General features: G+C 34.4%; 1 long non-coding RNA gene across 2 annotated transcripts in view; it reads right to left on the bottom strand.

Annotated features, from left to right (window-relative positions):
- Positions 1-3,944: 3,944 nt before the first annotated feature.
- LOC121069736 overlaps positions 3,945-17,790 on the bottom strand; it is a 245,677-nt gene continuing 231,831 nt past the window's right edge. Inside the window, exons 8-9 of one of the 2 annotated variants that reach the window (XR_005819584.1) lie at positions 12,507-12,630; positions 3,945-4,152 (exon numbers count right to left, since the gene is read on the bottom strand). This is a non-coding gene — a long non-coding RNA (uncharacterized LOC121069736). Of the gene's footprint in view, positions 4,153-9,537; positions 10,193-12,506; positions 12,631-17,790 lie in introns of those variants that run through there. The other variant, XR_005819585.1, reaches the window with a different exon arrangement.

Here is a 17,790-nt window from a genome sequence, read left to right as displayed (position 1 = left end):
CCTTTAAGTATAGCTCTTTTCAGGAGTAGGTTTATGTCCAGGCCTCTGATGGACAAAAGTGAATGTAATCAAATAAGAAAGGAAACTAATGGCAACAGAGCTCTGACTTACACAAGAAACATCCCAGCTATTGGTAGGAATACAACAATACTGGTAAACACAAAGGCAGCTTTTTGGATGGTAACACTTCCTGTTCATCTTGGTGTGACTACTAAAAACTAAGTATGCAAGTGTAAGAATTTTCACATGCCAAGTTTCAGTGCATGCCCACCACTCACACCCATAAGACTTGCAGAAATACGCACTGATGATAATTTTTAAACAGTTAATTTAGTTCAATAAACAAAAAAGCGTGGACAGAAAAGAGAAACAGAGAAAGGAGTGTTTCAAGACAGTCTCACAACGGAGGGATCCTAAAATCCTTCTGAAAGTCTGACTGCAAGAGAAAACATTGCAAATCTTGTCTCCTTGACCTAAAACAATCCCAGCTTTTCCTAGGCCCAAAACATTGAAAAGATTCAAGACACGCAGAACAAACTTTGCTTTTGTCAACCCAAAATAGCCTTCATTTGCCACATCCAGGTACAGAGCCTAGATGTGTGCAATGTATCTCTCTCAACAAAGTGTTTTGTTGATACATTTGCTGTCCTCTGAGAAACAGCTGTATCAGCTTCTTTTACTGACACATGAGCAATAGGTCAAAGGGCACTACTCGGTTTCTCACTGTAAAAGCCAGTAATGCACAGTCCATGTCTTCAGTGGATGAAACAGCTGCTGCAGAAGACTGCTAATTCCCCCTACCTTCGCAGCATCAAACCATGAATGGGAAGAAAAGCATGGGCAAGATAATCTACAACGAGCCTATGACCTGGAATCAGGATGTGCTTGAAGGAGAATGAAATCAAACAAATTGAGACAGAGGTTGTTTCATTCTATTTCACAAAATAAATAAGTTTGAAGACGTTATAGAAGAAAAGATGAAATATGCACAAGTATTTGACTGGCTTTAAATTGTCATAGCTAAAGAAATAGAAAACAGCTTCATAACAAAGGCAAAGAACTAAAACAAGAGTTCATAGGATTTGATCCACACTGAAACTGTTGATCCGCTTTGACCTTGGGCAAGTCATTTTACTGTTATATGTTCTGAAAGACAGTTACCGTTAGGTATACTGAATTTCTGACACATTTTGAGAAGCTTTATGAATTTTTATTGGCTTTAAAACAACTTGAAGAAATTTTCCCAAGGATTCAGATGCAAGCACCTTTTATCTTTATCAATTATATTTTATAAAGACACAATGACACATTTTCTTTTCTATGCATCTGGGAAAAGACAGCGATGGTCTTTGTGATAGTCCTTCTGTGGCTGGCCAATGTAGTTTATGACAAACAAGCAAGCCAAATGGAAAAAAAAAAAAGAAAAAGAGAGAGAGATCTGTTCTTGTATCAGGTAGGACTTTACTAATATATAACTGGTATAAATTATGGGTGAAATCAGTGGAGTCAAATCCACATAAGAGCAGGTTAGCAGGTAATTTGGCCTGACATTTAAAAAGAGAAATCAATTAATTTGAAACATGAGATGAAATCACACAGTGAATGCTCACTGATCTTTATCCTCTTAAGTTTAGCTCCAAAACACTAAAAAGTGAAATTCTAGACTTCATAAACTCTACAATGGATATAAAAATGTTGTAGTGGCAGTTAGAAGCAATGACACAGAAGGCATTCATTTGTCTTTCAGTGGTTTATGGTAGCTTGCATGACCAAATAGTAGAAAATTTTCTATGCCTTTGATATTTAAGTTCACCGTTTCCTGCCCAGTCTCAGCCATGTGTAAGTATTGATACTTCTGGGTTAGAATCATTTTACCTGGTTGTGGGTTTGATCACTAAGTACACTGTTTTATTCTTTTTTCTACATATCCGATAGGGGATTGTTAGTTTCTTTCAAGAATTCCTTTCTAATTTCTTTTTACTTCTACACGTCTATTTCCATTGTGTTTAACAGCTAGAAAGCTAAATGTAACCTTTCAGTGAAAAAACTATGCATATTACAATGCTACTTCTGTCTGACCACACCTGCTTAACTACAGTTTTTCTGAACTACCTAACATTTCAAGTCTCTTCTGATGATAATCTTGCAGCAACACAATTAGTTCACTCTCTCTTCAATTGATTTTGTTTTGCTTTAAACACAATTCTTCACCAGATTTCTCTGACCGTTTTATGGGACACATCTCAACAGTCCCTTTCTCATTAATGAAAATAGAATTAAACACATTACTTGCTTGCTTAGCTAGCAAGTGCTTCAAACCTCATCTGTCTGATAGAGCTATAAAATAGTGCCCAGGATTACTTAAATTTGTGGTTCATCTCCTTAAAAATCCCTTATAAAATCAGTCATCCTTGTCAGTGAAACCATTCCAATTTTATATCATTTAACAATTACATAACAATTAGAGTGTAAGCTTTTTCATGAGTGCTGTGTGTGCTACGTACAGGCAGAAAGGGCTATTCGCCCTTGTTCAGCCTGCACCACTCATCCCCCTCATCCACACACATTCTCAGTGCCCTGATTTGTCCAAAAGTTTTACACGTCCATATCCTCTAGCAGAAAAGATCCTAGCTGTCCTGTGCTTTCTTTTGCTACACAGCCCCTACTCTGCAGGGGAAAACACAATATTTTAAAGAGAGCATTTTTTCTTTATGAATTTCTCCCTCAACTGTCTACGTGCAGCATTTTATTTTATTTTATTTTTATTTTTAGGAGGTCTCCAGTCCTTTGGTGGTAAGGAAACAGATGTTTATTTATTGACATTAGTAAATAGACTATTAAGGTCTATAAGTGTGACTGGTACATATCCCATCATTGTCTCCTTCACACATGTAAATATAATCTTTAGGTACTGGGAGAGATGGTCAGCTATCAGATTTCTAAAGCTGTTTCTTCCTCAAATTCTAATGTAAATTCTACAATATGTACTCATACAATTTTTTTTTTCTTATGAATAAATCCTTAACTTTCTCACAAGTACAGTACCTTTTAATCATGTATTTGTATTGCCCCTGTAATTCTTAACTAATTAGATTAAAAGTAGATTAATCTCTTTCATACTTGCTAAACTCAATAATTGTTCATGCAACAATCAATACACATTTAATTAATAGGAAAATAATTGGCTTATTAAATTAAAGTTACTTTCCCATGTTTTGCTAAGCGTTTGCAATGAAATGCCATTTTTCATCTCCTACACTAAATTTAAATTTGGAGATAAGGAAGATAATCCCCTAGGCCATTTTCCAGGTTTTGAAATCAATGGGAGTTATGCACATGCAAGAAATTAAACAGAAGGCCAGGTTATAAAACACTGGATCACACTTCTTAGATGGAAATCAGTTTATCCTCACTTCCTTATCAGTTCTGAAGTCACTGTTACACTTAAGTCTAACCTGACAGAGAAATCTTAATTTTCAAAAGTTGTCAGTTACTACAGATGTGTGGAACAACACAGAAGTATTTTCTCTGGCTTCTCCTTTAAAGGAGTTAAGCTACCAAAAGGAGCTAAATTTTATTTATTTAATTAATTTTTATCAGGGAGCAAACTTTTGCTTGGATTTCACTACATATTAAAGACAAGAGGGTCCAGTCACGAGACAAAAAACCAACAGGAACTTAGATTCCAACAGTTAGTTTGTCCATGGAAAATGGACAAACCTGATGGAAGCCATCAAGCAGTAAGCATTTTTTTTTCCTTTTCTTTGTAATTGACAACAGAAAACTAAGACTACATTACAGATCAACTTGGATTCCACAAATACTTTAATATTAACCATATTAATTTTACTACTGAAATCACGTCACATAAGCAGTAGGCATGTTCCACCAAAAGGATAGTTTTGGGGACCCATATAATTTCCAAGCATAACAGCAACCTGAGGTACTGATGCAACATCATACAGATATCCAAATTAGTAGTTGTTTGTTTGATATGTGTTTGTATATACTCACTCTTTTTCCACAATGAAGGCAGCTGGAAACAGGAATTAGGAAACTGTAGATCATGGGCTTTCCCTGGATTGGTTTCTGGACCCCGTAGGTACATCCTACATGAACTACTTTCTGGCAGCAATGAGGTCAACATCGTTGCTGAATATGGAAAATGCAGAAGAGAAATGTTACAGATGAAAATGTTTCTACAATTCACTATCCTAGTTTCACTCTCACACCTCTTTTTTCTCCAATTTTTGTACAGATTCAATGTTTTCCTTCGTTTTGAAATTTAAAATCTTACCAATATTTCTCAAAGTTGTGTCATTCTAATGTCTTACTTCATATTTACTCAGATAGACGTATTTTACCCGAGATTACCTAACATTTATTTGAAGCACCTCTATATCTTTCCATAACAGCAAGACCAGGATTGTGAAAACTCCATCCTGATTAATGAATGGGTTAATTAAATGCCCTCTATTATCATCAGCCCACAGGTAATGCTTTTCAATGTATTCATGTTATTAAATATTAATAATTATATACAGTATATTTTCTAGCCACTTGCTTTAACGAGGTGTTATGAACTACTGTAAACCTCTTTAAAATCACTGATTATCCAGTGATTATTCCTTGAATTAATGAAACTTGCTTTTATTTTTTTTACCCTTCTTACAAGTGCTAAAGATTTGTTTTTTTCTGCATTTCCTAAACTGCTTATAGTCAGCATTATTCAACAGCGACAATGCTACTGACCAACTCCAAAGAAAAACTCAGCCCAAGATTTTATAGATTATGATCAGTTATTTGTAATATTAGAGAGCTTACATTCAAGGAAATGTCCTTACTGACTGCAGCTATAATTTTGTATACCCTTCAATTGCTCGTTACATTCTGTACAATTTTGCAAAACCTGGTCACAATCAGAAAGGAAATAGAAACATATCCCCTGAAGTATTTGTCCATTATTAAAGAAAATGTGACATCATCTTACTTTCTCCAGATTCATTGCTTTGCTTGGACAACTGCTAAAGTATGTATGTATGTTAAAATGTATTCAGGTGCTTGGTGTCAGAATGTTTTATTAATAAAGCCAATCTTCAGACGTTCACCTTTCAATAGTAGTGGTGTCATCTGTGTACTACTTTCTCCACATGCAGTGAAGTTTAGAGATGCATTTGAATATTTTACAATAGCAATTTAGACATATTTATTCCATTCTTTAACTTTTTTTTTTTTTTTTTTAAATGAGCGCAGAGAAAGCGAAGCTGAAATACCATGTTTAAGGCCAGAGCTGTTCTCTCACAGGACAGATGTTACAACTTGAAAATCCTGATAGTGGCAGCCCTCAAAACAGCAAGTGGCTATGACACATTAAATAATGCCGCTATATAAATATATTAGATCATTCATTTCAATCAACCTTGTTTTCCAGACTGTTTAATTAGTAGCTTAATTAGTGTTTAATTAGTGTTTAATTAGATTAGCAGTCTCACAGATGAAAAAGCACAGATACAATCACTCATATGATAAACAAAAATGGTGTTTTCCTTCAGATATTATTAAATGCTGGACCTCTCAAAAACTGAACGTTGTGATAGAGGTAAATGGATTAGATTATTTTCTGTTGTAGAATTAACTTCAGAATTGATTTTACACCAACTGAGGATATGACCAAGTGCTTTCAAAATAATACATTACAGTTTAACCATCAAAATGGGTTTTTTTGTTTGTTTGTTTGTTTTAAGCAAAGTAACATTTCATTTTGAACAGATGGACAAAGCTTTCATCTCTTATGTGGAACAAAAGAAAAACTTCAATTAAAATGTTCAGAACTGCAGGTACCAACAAGTAAAAGGAGGCTTAAAGCTGTTTTGTCTAGTTTTATCTCAAAAGGTATTCATTCTCCAGCAGCTCAGTTCTCGCTGGTATTCCAGAAACAAATTGTCTCACCTAGGTTTCAATGGAATGGCACCTTTCTAATTCATACAGGCACAGTGATTATTTCCTCCTACCAACTAAGGATTTTAAAATGAATAACTCAATTATCCAGAGTTATAGGGTAGCTTGGTCTGTGGGTTTTTCATTCAGCATGAAAACAAACAAATAAAAAGCACACAGGGGAAGAAAAAAAAAGTGAGGGGGCACACATGAATCTGCAGTCATGCATAGATTAAAACCAAAAAAGAAGCAACACTTTTGCCTTTCCTTACCTTAGGGAACAAGAGAAACAAACGATGCATGTCTTGGATATCTTTCATGCAGTTCTTTGGAATCCTTAGAACCTCTGCAGGTAGTTAAACCTTTGAAAATCCAATTTATGTCAGTATTTTCCCTGACAGTAGGTATCTACATCAAGTCCTTGCATGCTGGGGGCACAACAAATAATTTAGCTAATATCTGGACTAACTAATTTAAGAGCTAGGCTAGATATTTTCATAGGATCATCTCAAAACTCCTGGCAATAGGCATTACTGATTGATGTGTTCTACCCAGAACATGCAGCAGCAAACCCACAGTATGATACCAGATCCAAAAGATGAGCCCAGGAGGAGAGAGAGAAGGAAGGGCAGTTTGTATGCACGACCTAATGCTGGCTACCCACTGCAAAATATTCGATAACCTCTCAGCAAGTCTTATGATTTTTTTTTTAATTTTTATTTTTTTGCTCAGTGCTACACTAATACAGTCAGTCAACTATTTTGGTTCAAAAGCCAGCTTGCATCAGGCTGCACTGCATAGTATAAACATACTCTTTGTTCCCCAAAGTCTAATTAGCTCTTCCAAGCAATTATGGAAGAACATGGAAGTTGAAATTAAAACGATATTTTTAAGCAGTAACTTTATTCCTCTCCCATTCTTTAAACACAACATTATTTTCAAAAGTTGATTCCAAACCTCTCTCCCCAGAACTGCCTTAAAAAAAAAAATGGACAGAGGAATGAAACAGAGTAGGCTGTGTGGATATTAGAGTGTTTTTAAGGTGTAGACAGGATTATTATTATTATTTATTTCAGAAAGACAGCTTAGTTAAGTTCCTTCTTTGCTGTCTACTAACAGGTGGGATTCTTCAGAAAATAGATTTTTCACTTGTTGGCATTTTGACAAATTGCAATTTCAAGTCTACTAATTACAACATTAAAGTGGAAAAAACCTCTCATGGGAATAACCACATTTCATTATTTGTGTAAAACTATCACTTGATAAATATTGGATTGCAGTGATACATCTCCATATGTCAAGGTTTTTATTCATATGACTAGTCACTAATCATTACTAGAATTAGCTGTGATCTATTTTGATCTTAACAATCCCAGTGGGGTTGATTTGACATAGTGGCAGTAATTTTCAGCATTAGATCACAGTATCAGCTGAAAAAGAGGGGAATTCATCCAGTTAAAAGATGGCTCAATTTTTAAGGCAGCTTCCTCTTCCATTTCCCAAACATAACACAAATCCAATGCTAAAGCAACATTTTTAGTGACTACTGATTTCTGCAAGCAGTCTTTGCCAAACTGCACACTGATCTGGATTTCCGACCAAAGCATGTCCCAGGGTATGAAAACAATTAATTGAATTATCTCTAATACTGAAGAGGAGATTAGGAGCCAGTAGGCATCAACATTTCTATTTTAGAGTTCCTAGCTGCACCAATTCTGTGTCAGGGAATGCTCAGAAACACTTTCATTTGAACTGCACCCATCCAACACCCAGCAAGGCAGTCAGGGCCACAAACAGTATATTCTTCTGCCTGGGCCATCTGCAGCACTTGAGCCAGCAATCACTCACACCTGAAGCATTTCTTATAGGCAATGGTTAAAATAGCATCTCACCTGGTATTAATCCACTTTTCTGTTCAAGGAAATGCAAACCTTTGCTCCCCCCTTTCCATCTGTTTCATGAAGCAGCACCTTATTATGAAATATATACACAGGAACAGGATGACATTGAATAGGACATTGCTGTACCAGGCAAGTAACCACGCTAGTAGGTCAAGTGGTATATTCACTTTATTTCAGTGTAAAGATTAGGAACCGTTCACATATTCGTAGGCAGGAATAACTAGGTTCTACTTCCTGGGCATAAATTAATCTCCTTTTATGTTGCAGCAATAAAACACTTGGACGTGCCACCTGGCCTGGTGCCTCTAGCCTGGTACTGAGTTGCAAGGTGTAATGGACGTAAGATGTAACCTTCAGTCTCTCCAGAAGCCATAGACATCAAGCTCCTGAATCGTGCTACAGCATTTAGATGCTTTGAAGTCAGTTATAACGAAATACTTGCCTCCCTTGGAAGACCTATAAGCGCGTTCTTCACTTCAGTCCTGTTATTGTTAAAAAATATCTGAAAAGTATTCTTATATAATAAATAAGAGTAATATTGTAAATAAAAATCAAGCTGTACATAAATATCCAGGGCACAATGGTCATTACGGTATAGGAAGAAAAAGAAAATAAAGTACATGCTCTACACATGAAACAAGAAGAACATGAAAAATAACACTTATCATTTTCAGATTTCCACTTTAGCTGTTACACAGCTAAGCCCCAGGGATAAAATAATTGGTCTATTCAGAACTATTCAGAAAACTATATTTTTTTTCTGAAATGACAGTTGTCACAGATTTTTACCTTTTTTTTTTTTTTTTTTTTTTTTTTTTTTTTTTTTTTTTAGTTTATAGCAATTCATTTCCTGATCCTATGAGCTTACTGGCTGATTCTAAATCTGAAAAATCAGAGGTAGCTGGAAAGAACAAGAAAATTCACTGACTGATACTTTGATTTCCCCTTCTATCTTCACACCAGTTGAGTAATAAAAAACAAACAAACAAAACCACACAACTTCTATAGTTTTGTAGTAGGATTATTAATTGACTCCTTTACAAATAATAGCAAAAGAGCAACTTTTTCTTTTTTCTCCAACCCTCCCCCGCCCCTTTCCATTTTCATCCTCTGAAACTAAAGCACCTGCTTTTATCTAGATCCAAACCAATTCCCAGCTGTTAGGAAACTCAGGGAACATTTCCAAATTCTACTCAGCTTCCTTAATTAAACTTGTCCAACCTAGAAGAGCATCCTTGTGGGAAACAGTCGTGTCTTTTTTCAAGGTTAACGTTCTTTTAACCTCCTTCAGAGCCAGTTATCTTACTACCACTGGCTTCCGCAATTTGAACAAGGTCTTACTAGCACTGATGGATTACTCCAGCAAAATCTCTTCTAGTTAAAAGCATTTGAAACACACCCAAGGGGGAGAAATAGCATTAAAGCAGAGATTTATCTATTTATTGCCAGGCAGGGACTCCTTCAGAAAGGAGTAAATCAAAGATAGTTCACAAGTTCTTAGCAAAAAAGAAAAGACGATGGAATGACAAATTTTTCATGGCACTTGAATCAAGGAAAATGATAGTTTGAAACAGAAAATCATAGTAGATTATTTACACACGATCATCACTTCAGAAAGCTTGTAGAATAATGAAAAAGTTAAAATGTATGTGTATCTGTAAGTGCAAATATCCTACGCACAGCCCGTATTTGAACTCTACTAAAAAAAAAAAGGCTTAAATGTAACTTTTTTTTCTTAAATGATTATGTACTTGTGAGGCAAAGACCATACTCTAATGCAAAACAATACTACTATGGAATGAAAAACTAAATCAGAATAAGCCCTCCAGTAAATGTCAAACAAGACACAATAATTATTAAAGTTATGTATTTTCGGCTTAATAAAAATGGTGATAACTTGATGCAATCTGAATTTCGGTAGCACGCACTTAAACTGAAAACTTTCATGACTATAACATCATCCAGATATTGCAACAAATTCTAATATAATTTGTATATTTCAACTAGGCAACATAGTACTTCTCAGATGGACTTTGGTATGCTACTTAAACTCCCCGTGAAGTCATGAAGTTTTTCCACTGATTTCAGTAGGAGATTAAATAGACCCATCTATAACAACTTTGGCCTTTTATAAGGTTGGGAGCCAGAGTACGCTAAAATAATCCACAGCACAGCCAAAGACTATATATAAATCACTTTTTTTTTCTAATGCTAGTAGGTAACATTCTTGAAAGAAAATATAAACATGAAATACTTCTCCCCGCAGAACTGATAATAAGAGTCCTCTCTTGCAACAGGGTTGGACAAACTCAAGACAGGAATCGAAGCCATAGGTCTCCCATAACCTAAAAAGACTGTAAAAATAGCATGCTAAATGTACGTCACTCTGTAGCCAGTGTTGTACAACTAACATCGCATCCATCTGCCTTCGGTTCAATGAGCAGGTCATTAGATGATTCAGAGACTGAGTCTGATTTCTTTAACAAATCAGTTTATCAGTTCTGCTCCTGGTTCTACAGATAATGCTGTTAAGCCTCAGAGAAAGCATAGTAACCATTTCAAAACATATGCATTTTCATCCAAATTGAGAACTATGTTTTCAGATGTTCTTTACATATGTTAAAAAGTTTCTAAGTAGAAGGGTAATTTCCAAGTCTATTAAAAAGCCTTTCTCTAAATAGCACACTAAAATAAAAACAAACCTGAAGCCTGGATCAACTTCACAAACCCATACAGATTGCCTTGCTGGTCACAATGATAGGTAGAATGAAGTTATGGAGTTTTCAAACAGCTAAATCATTTTTTAAAGTAAAATTTTAAATGATTTTGATGTGTGGTGGCCAAAGTGTTTATAGCGAATTAAAAAGAATTCTTAAGTGCCCACTATAATCCCTCTGTAGGATGTTATGAATACCAATTCCCCATTTATTTCAGGAGCTTGCAGATGTCACACCAATCTCATCATATGGACAGAAAAAATCTGTTGGGACTATCTGTGCATTTCATTGTCATGATGAAATGAAACAACGCCTGTGACAGTCTACAGAGACCTGCTCCTGCTATATAAGATTACTGCAACAAAACTACTGGAATAGAACTTTTATGTGAACTATTCACTTTAGCATCAAAACTGGTTTAAAATAGTATTAAATTACGCAAACCTACACAACCTATCCAACTTGGCAGCTTTTTTATTTTTTTTTGTAATGAACGAAGTCTAACTACTTTTTTCTCTTTTCTGTATCAAGACAATTTTTCATCTTGTGAGTGACAGTACATATTTGCTTTTCAATATGACTAGAAAATATTTTTTGTCCATGATGAACTAAAAGTACTCATATTTTTTACAATGCCATTGTGCTCAGTTTCAAAACAGAGCTAGATGAATAGACCATATCATATTACAAAGAAGTATTTTGGATTGTTATTATTTTTTAATTCTAGAAGTACTTGTTTATGTTTACACATGTATGCTTATTTTGTAAGATAATTTTGGTCAACATTAACAGTTACCAAAGACAACAGTTCCGCTATGTAGGCAGGCACGTTTTGACCTAATTTTTTTTAATTCGCAATAGCATTTTCGCATCCACATCCTTCAGTGTAGCAGTTCCACCTCTGGTAGTGGAAGTAAAGAAAGATGGTTCTTTGAGATTCCGTCTTTTTCAAAATATTTTCTTTTTCCAGCTGATATTAATATCATGGGAAAGGTCATTTGACCTAATGTAACAACAGGCAGCAAACAGACTTCCAGGTTCTTTATTCCTTTCCCACTAAGGTGTACACCTAAGAGAGACTGCTACAGCTGACATGGAGCTCTTTGATATAGTCGCAGGGCAAATTAGGTGAGATTTCACAAAAAGAAGCATTAGTCTACTTGGAAGAAGTACTTGTAAAAGGATTTGTTTTCTTTTGATTTGTGTTAGCTTTTACTGTGTCAAACTAATAATATATGATACGATGAAGCACTACCTTATCATGAAGCAAATTAATGCCCTGATTGGTTTAAAACAGAAAGATAGCAGTGATATTCTTTTGCTAGAAAGTTGTATATCAAATCCTACAATCAGCCTACTTTCACTGGGTTGGCTGAAAAAAAAAAAAAAAAAAAAAACAGATGCAGTTCTCAAATATACTTGCTGTAAAATGACACAGGAATGGCAGAGTATTCAAACAAAATTCATCCACATATTACAGGACGTAGTGCAGTTTTCTTCAGTTTCTCCTTTGGTACATCAGTGGTAAGACAGCTTTCAGCAAATGAAAGGGTCATAAAGGCAAATATTGCATGCTCTAAATTCACTAAAAATGTAAGTATTAGTTCTGCAAGAACAGGATATACAGGATATTTGGAAATCAGGTGGGATTTTGCAGTTGAAATCTATCACTATAATAGGCATACGAAACAGATGAAAATTGTTTGGGATACTTTAAGGTCCAGAACTTTATTCTCTGGTATGCGTTTAAGAGAGATTTCACATGCAAGTGTCCCAAAAAGCGCAGTATCATAGGATTTTACAAGAAAATACATCACCATATGATGACAGTGCAAAAAAAAACAAACAAAAAAACAAATAACTCAAAGAAGAAATGTCAGCATTACTCTACACACTTTGTAAGCAGGTACCTCAGAAGCAGTATGTATATCACTGTATAGAAAAAGCTTACCTAGAGAAACACCAAGCTCTCCAAAAATATAGCAGGAGAAATCCTGGTGTAGGCACTTTCTTCAGGTTAATGAAGCTCTCCTCAAAGATAGTCTGCTTCTCAAACATAACAAAATTGCTCTGGACTTGAGAAAAAAAAAAAAAAAGATACACATAAAAAATCTGGAAGGAAAATCTAGAAATAGGTCTAATAATAATAGTAATAAAATGAAGTTTCATAATTTCTCCACTCTCTTAAGGAAAAGCAAGTCAACAGGGCTCCAACAACTGTTCCAGAAACAGTTGTCAGCTGTAAGAAAGAAATTTTGACCTCCCCTGAACAAATTACTACAGTTCCAAGAAGAATTAAGAGCTAAGTTTTGCAGTTACTGCATATTCTTGCTTCTTGTTTGTCTTCATCTGTGCCCAGGACAAAAGGATTACTCAAAATGTCAGGTGTGAAGAGCTTTGCCTTTATTTACATTCACACCAACATCATCTGAAAAGAGCCTGGTAGGAGTGAAACTACAAGCTGGAAAGGAAGAAAATCAGAAAAATAGTATGGAATCACTAGATGTTGATCACTTTCCAGCTGCTGAACATTTTGAACTCTGCCTGTCCATAGATCTTAGAATCAAAAAGCGCGTATGTTTACTGGTATGTTGTCTGCATCTCATTCAGCCTCAAATCACACAAGAAGTTGTTAAACTTGACTTATAGGTTGAATACTTCTACAATCATTGTGAGTGATTAACAATTTGATCCTAGGGACAGTGTTCAGGATTATAAATTTCTGATAACATTTTTTTTTTTTTAATCTAAAAGGTCTAAATCCTTAATAAGTAATATTCTAGGTGATTTTTTATTTGGTTTTTATATTTTAGCTTTTTAGCAATTCAGCCCCACTCTTTCACAGATGCAAAATAAATATTCTGAAAAACTTGTTTGTATATTTTAGCATGCAATTGCTAAGTTTTTTTTTTTTTTGCCACATGTCAAGATTTACTTTTTCTGTAAGAGTAATCTTTTAATTCTACTTTCATAATATTAAAACACTTTAGAATCAATAAAGCAGAAAAATAATGTTCAAGTTTTAGTCTTGAAATGTTATGTTTTGCTGTACCTTCATCTATTTTTGATGTTTTTAGTTTTATCATCTTCAGGAGTAGAAACCAAGAGTTTTGAAACCTGCAAGATTTTTTTCTACTTCACCCATGAACCTGACTGTGAGTCAACTCACTGATATTGGGAGAACTTCATCCTACTATGTTCATTGGATGGCATATGTGTGATACCAGATTAAACCGCAGAAAAAAAAAATATGTATATACGTACACTAAAATGAAGTGATACTTCATATAATGCCAAGAAAAGAAAAAAGGAAAAAACTCCTTGTTTGGGTTGCTATCATCTTATACTCTCAAAAAGCACTGTTTTCTTTAGCAACAATTATTAGTAGAGCTTTGTTTACAAAGAGAGCTTCTGTATCAAAGTTTAAAATCTAATTAGAAACTATGAGAAAATGATAAATAAAAAGAGATAATTAAAAATGATTTTAACCAGTATACTGTTTCTTTGTATAGAAACACATTTCTGGGGTAAAGAGCACTTGAATGACATGGAATTGCATCCTCCAGAGGAGAGTCTCTGTAAATAAAAAGACAATGGGAAGGTGATTTCTTGTACCCAGCTGAGGATAACTATTACCAGCCAAATTTTATGGTAAGAGGAATCTCAAATTGTTGTTTAGTTCCTAGTGTTTAACCCTAAACCATATGAATTAATGGGTGCACTGACAATTGGAATGGGAGAAAACCTTTAGAATATTAGCATTTTATAGGAACAATGACCTTAAGACCAGAACATTTTCTGGGTATTGGTGCCAGAGAGCCACAACTAATTAAATTAAAGCAAGCCCTGGTCCAATTATCTATGATTTATATAGTTTAATGTACCTGTTTTTCATATCTATATTTTATATATTACAATATTTCAGCTTTTTTTTTTTCTCCAGTTTCCACTGCATATAAATTCTTTTGACATTAGCAGAAGCAAAAATCTCAATGGCCCATGCTCATGTGCTTTTTTACATAGCAGATTAAAAGAACAGAACTTAAAGCCCGGTGCATCGTAAGTAATGTAATTTAATATACGACAAAGATATTTCTCTTTTTAAAAAAAGGTTGTGTATGTGTATGTATGATTACATTTAGTTTTGGAATCAGAGTCATGCTTTGTGAACACGCATGTCACAGAAAATTAAAAATATGCAATATTTTTCAAGAAATAATTCATTGTTTTCTATCATGCAAGAAAAAGTATATTCACAGATTTTGCATTTGAAATATTAGGTTTGTTTACACTTATTGAGAAAGATAGGATTCTTTCACTTTTACCTAAAATTAAGCCTAAAATTTGAGGTTTTTCTTTTCCCCCACCATTTGGAATGTGTAAAATATTCGAAAATAGGCATGCTTAGCAAAGATGGATGTTAAAAAAAGTTAATAACGCTTAAAAGATTAACAAGATAATAGACTGCTGTAGAAATAAAAGTTTCCCTATGGATGGCTGTGACAAACTGATAAACTTGTATCACTTATTTTAATTACAGGATTTGAAAACCAACAAAAAAAAAAAAACATAGTTAAAGAGTCATCTTCATATGCCTTCATAAATTCCTGAGCCAGTCACAACAATTGTTTTTCTTTCATGAGGCAGAATCTTTTAGTTTGTTTGTTCTTAAATCAGAAAATGTAGTGTATTGATGCACAACTTTGTCATGGAAAATATCCACTGGTTTCAAGAATTTTTAATGTAAAAATTTTCTGAAGTTCCGGGAAGAAATATCGCGGTAAAATTCCTAACAATAGGACACAGCCTGATTCCTGGTGGAAAGCCAGGATCGCTGATGAATATGATGAAACTGAAGTTCAGTTCTTACTTGGAACTATCTCAATATTCAATGTTGAGTTAGTCTCTCAACAAGTTTTGCAGCAAAATTAAACAAATAGCTGAGCCTTCACTGGGCCCCTGAGAGAAAGGCTGAGTTCATAAACCCAGCGGTGAGGTTATTCACTTAGGCTGTGGAAGAAACAATACCTTGTCTGGACCACTTGTAGTCAGGCAGAATAAAGAAATATTGTTTCATTCTTCTGCATCATAGGTGACTGCTCAGGCTACCAGCAAAATGATTTTATGTTTATCTGTCTCTTTTCTCTGAATAATTTCAACATGGAAATATATTGAACATTCAGAATACAAAACAGTTTATGGACTAGAAAAATCGAGTCCCTTAAAAATTTGATGTGCCTTCCTCCCACCCCCAATTGTTTGCATTTTTTTAGTTTATCAGCAGTGAGCAGAGTTATACTGTCAAAAAATTGAGTTCTCAGCTGTAACCATACAGGAAGATTCATAACATGTATTTAACTTTATCTTGCATGGTTGCTAGCAAAAAAAAAAAAAAGCAGCATTTATAAAATCCATACTGGAAACAAGAAAGGGGGAAAGGAAAAGTGATTGGTTTCATAATAAAATGGATTTAAACTAACCCTGTAAGAAGCCTCATTTTTAATGATTATTTTTTGTACCATTTTAGAGATTAGGACTGAATGCAAGTTTTTAGGCAGGATTATATGTAAAACTGACAAACTCACAAAACTAGCCTAATCAGAACTGTTAGCATTAAAAATAAGTACTCCACAAACACAACCACATACAAGTCAAGCCTCTGGCAAAACATAATAATAACCTCAATGCAGTAAGAATAAGAAAATAGATCACAAAAAGAAGGAAAATAGAAGGAAATTGTTTATGTGGAAGGAGAAACTGGCCACACACCCATGTATAATTTTAAATACCACCAAAATAGTATGTATTTTTAAGTCTACCTTGCATTATATTACAAAATTAAATGAAATAGAACTAAAAAATAGATTTTAACTATAAGACTTGCATTCTAGGGTTGTTTTTATTTGGTATATTGTAATTTCTACATAGAAATAATACTCTTAGAAAAGCTGAAATAAATCAGGTAAGGGTTTTGGTTACTTTTCTGGATTTAATTTAAACAATCATGCATAGATGATATACCCAGTATGCATCTGTCATGAAGCAGCATCACAACCTGAGAAGACATCACAATAGCCAAAATCTCCATTCAAGAGTGCATGCCCACTGGATTCTTTACTATCTTATTTCTTAGTATTTCCTTTTAGTAATTAGTACTTTAAAATTTAAATCTACTTTACCAATTTTTAAAAGCTAAAGCAGCTCATTGTTTAAAAAAAAAAAGTTATAATAATTAAAAAAAATCCCAGCCAAACTAAATGGAAAATCTTGCTCAACATTCCATTAATATAGAAGGAAGAAAAATGAGCTGTTACCACGAAAGGGACTCGTCTTCCCATTCCAAAGTGTTTCTACATACCAGCAGCTTTGAATCTGTCAACAAGTCAGCTACTGTCATGCTAAATCAGTAGGTATAAGGTTTTTTTAGATTATTATTATACTACGGCTCTTCAGTTATTAGAACAGTGATCAGTTGAGAAATATTTTGTCAACCAAGTGTGATTTTGTCTCTAGACTAGCTGTATTGACAGCCAAAAAAGGAGTAGTATCTTTTGGAAGATGGAAGAAACAGAGGGTTTTTCATAGCTATGCTAGGTGGAACTTCAGAAATTACCGCTTTTACTTTCTATAATGCAATCTTATTTTTAATCTAAATATATAATACAGATATCTGCAGCAGTCTTTGGCTCTCCAGTACTTGATGTTTTGTCCTTCAGTGGATGATGCTGAATTGCCAGCCTGTTTGGAGGATTGCATTATTTAGGTGTGCAACTCACAGCTAACTATATCAAGTTTAGAAAACAAACTTTAGACATTGAGTTTTGAAAATAACACTTTTGTTGAAATTAATGCAAGGGCAACAAGAAAACCATTTGATAGCCCTCTGGCCATTAAACATGCAGCATATCAAATTACACAAATGACTGCTCAGGTCTTTCAGTAAACAAAATATATGAAACTTCCTGAAATGACAACAGTTTTCTTGTTATATATTTTCTTTTGCATTTACAAGACCCTGGAGTTATCAAGATGCATCTCCTTTCCCAGAATAAGCTTAGACACCAGTAGGGGAACTCGAACTCTGGGAACTCTACAACTTTATGCTGACCATTTTAAGATAAGAGTCAAGGGAATCTGCTACTTGTTATCTACAGTAAAGTGTGAATAGATTTATGGCATTGGCCTTATGAGAAATAATGGCACACTAGGAAATCAGTGATATGATTTTGCAAGGT

This window comes from Cygnus olor, chromosome 4, assembly GCF_009769625.2.
Source record: "Cygnus olor isolate bCygOlo1 chromosome 4, bCygOlo1.pri.v2, whole genome shotgun sequence".
Lineage (NCBI taxonomy): Eukaryota > Metazoa > Chordata > Aves > Anseriformes > Anatidae > Cygnus > Cygnus olor.
Note: the sequence above shows the minus strand (reverse complement) of the source record. Positions and strands in the feature narration are given on the sequence as shown.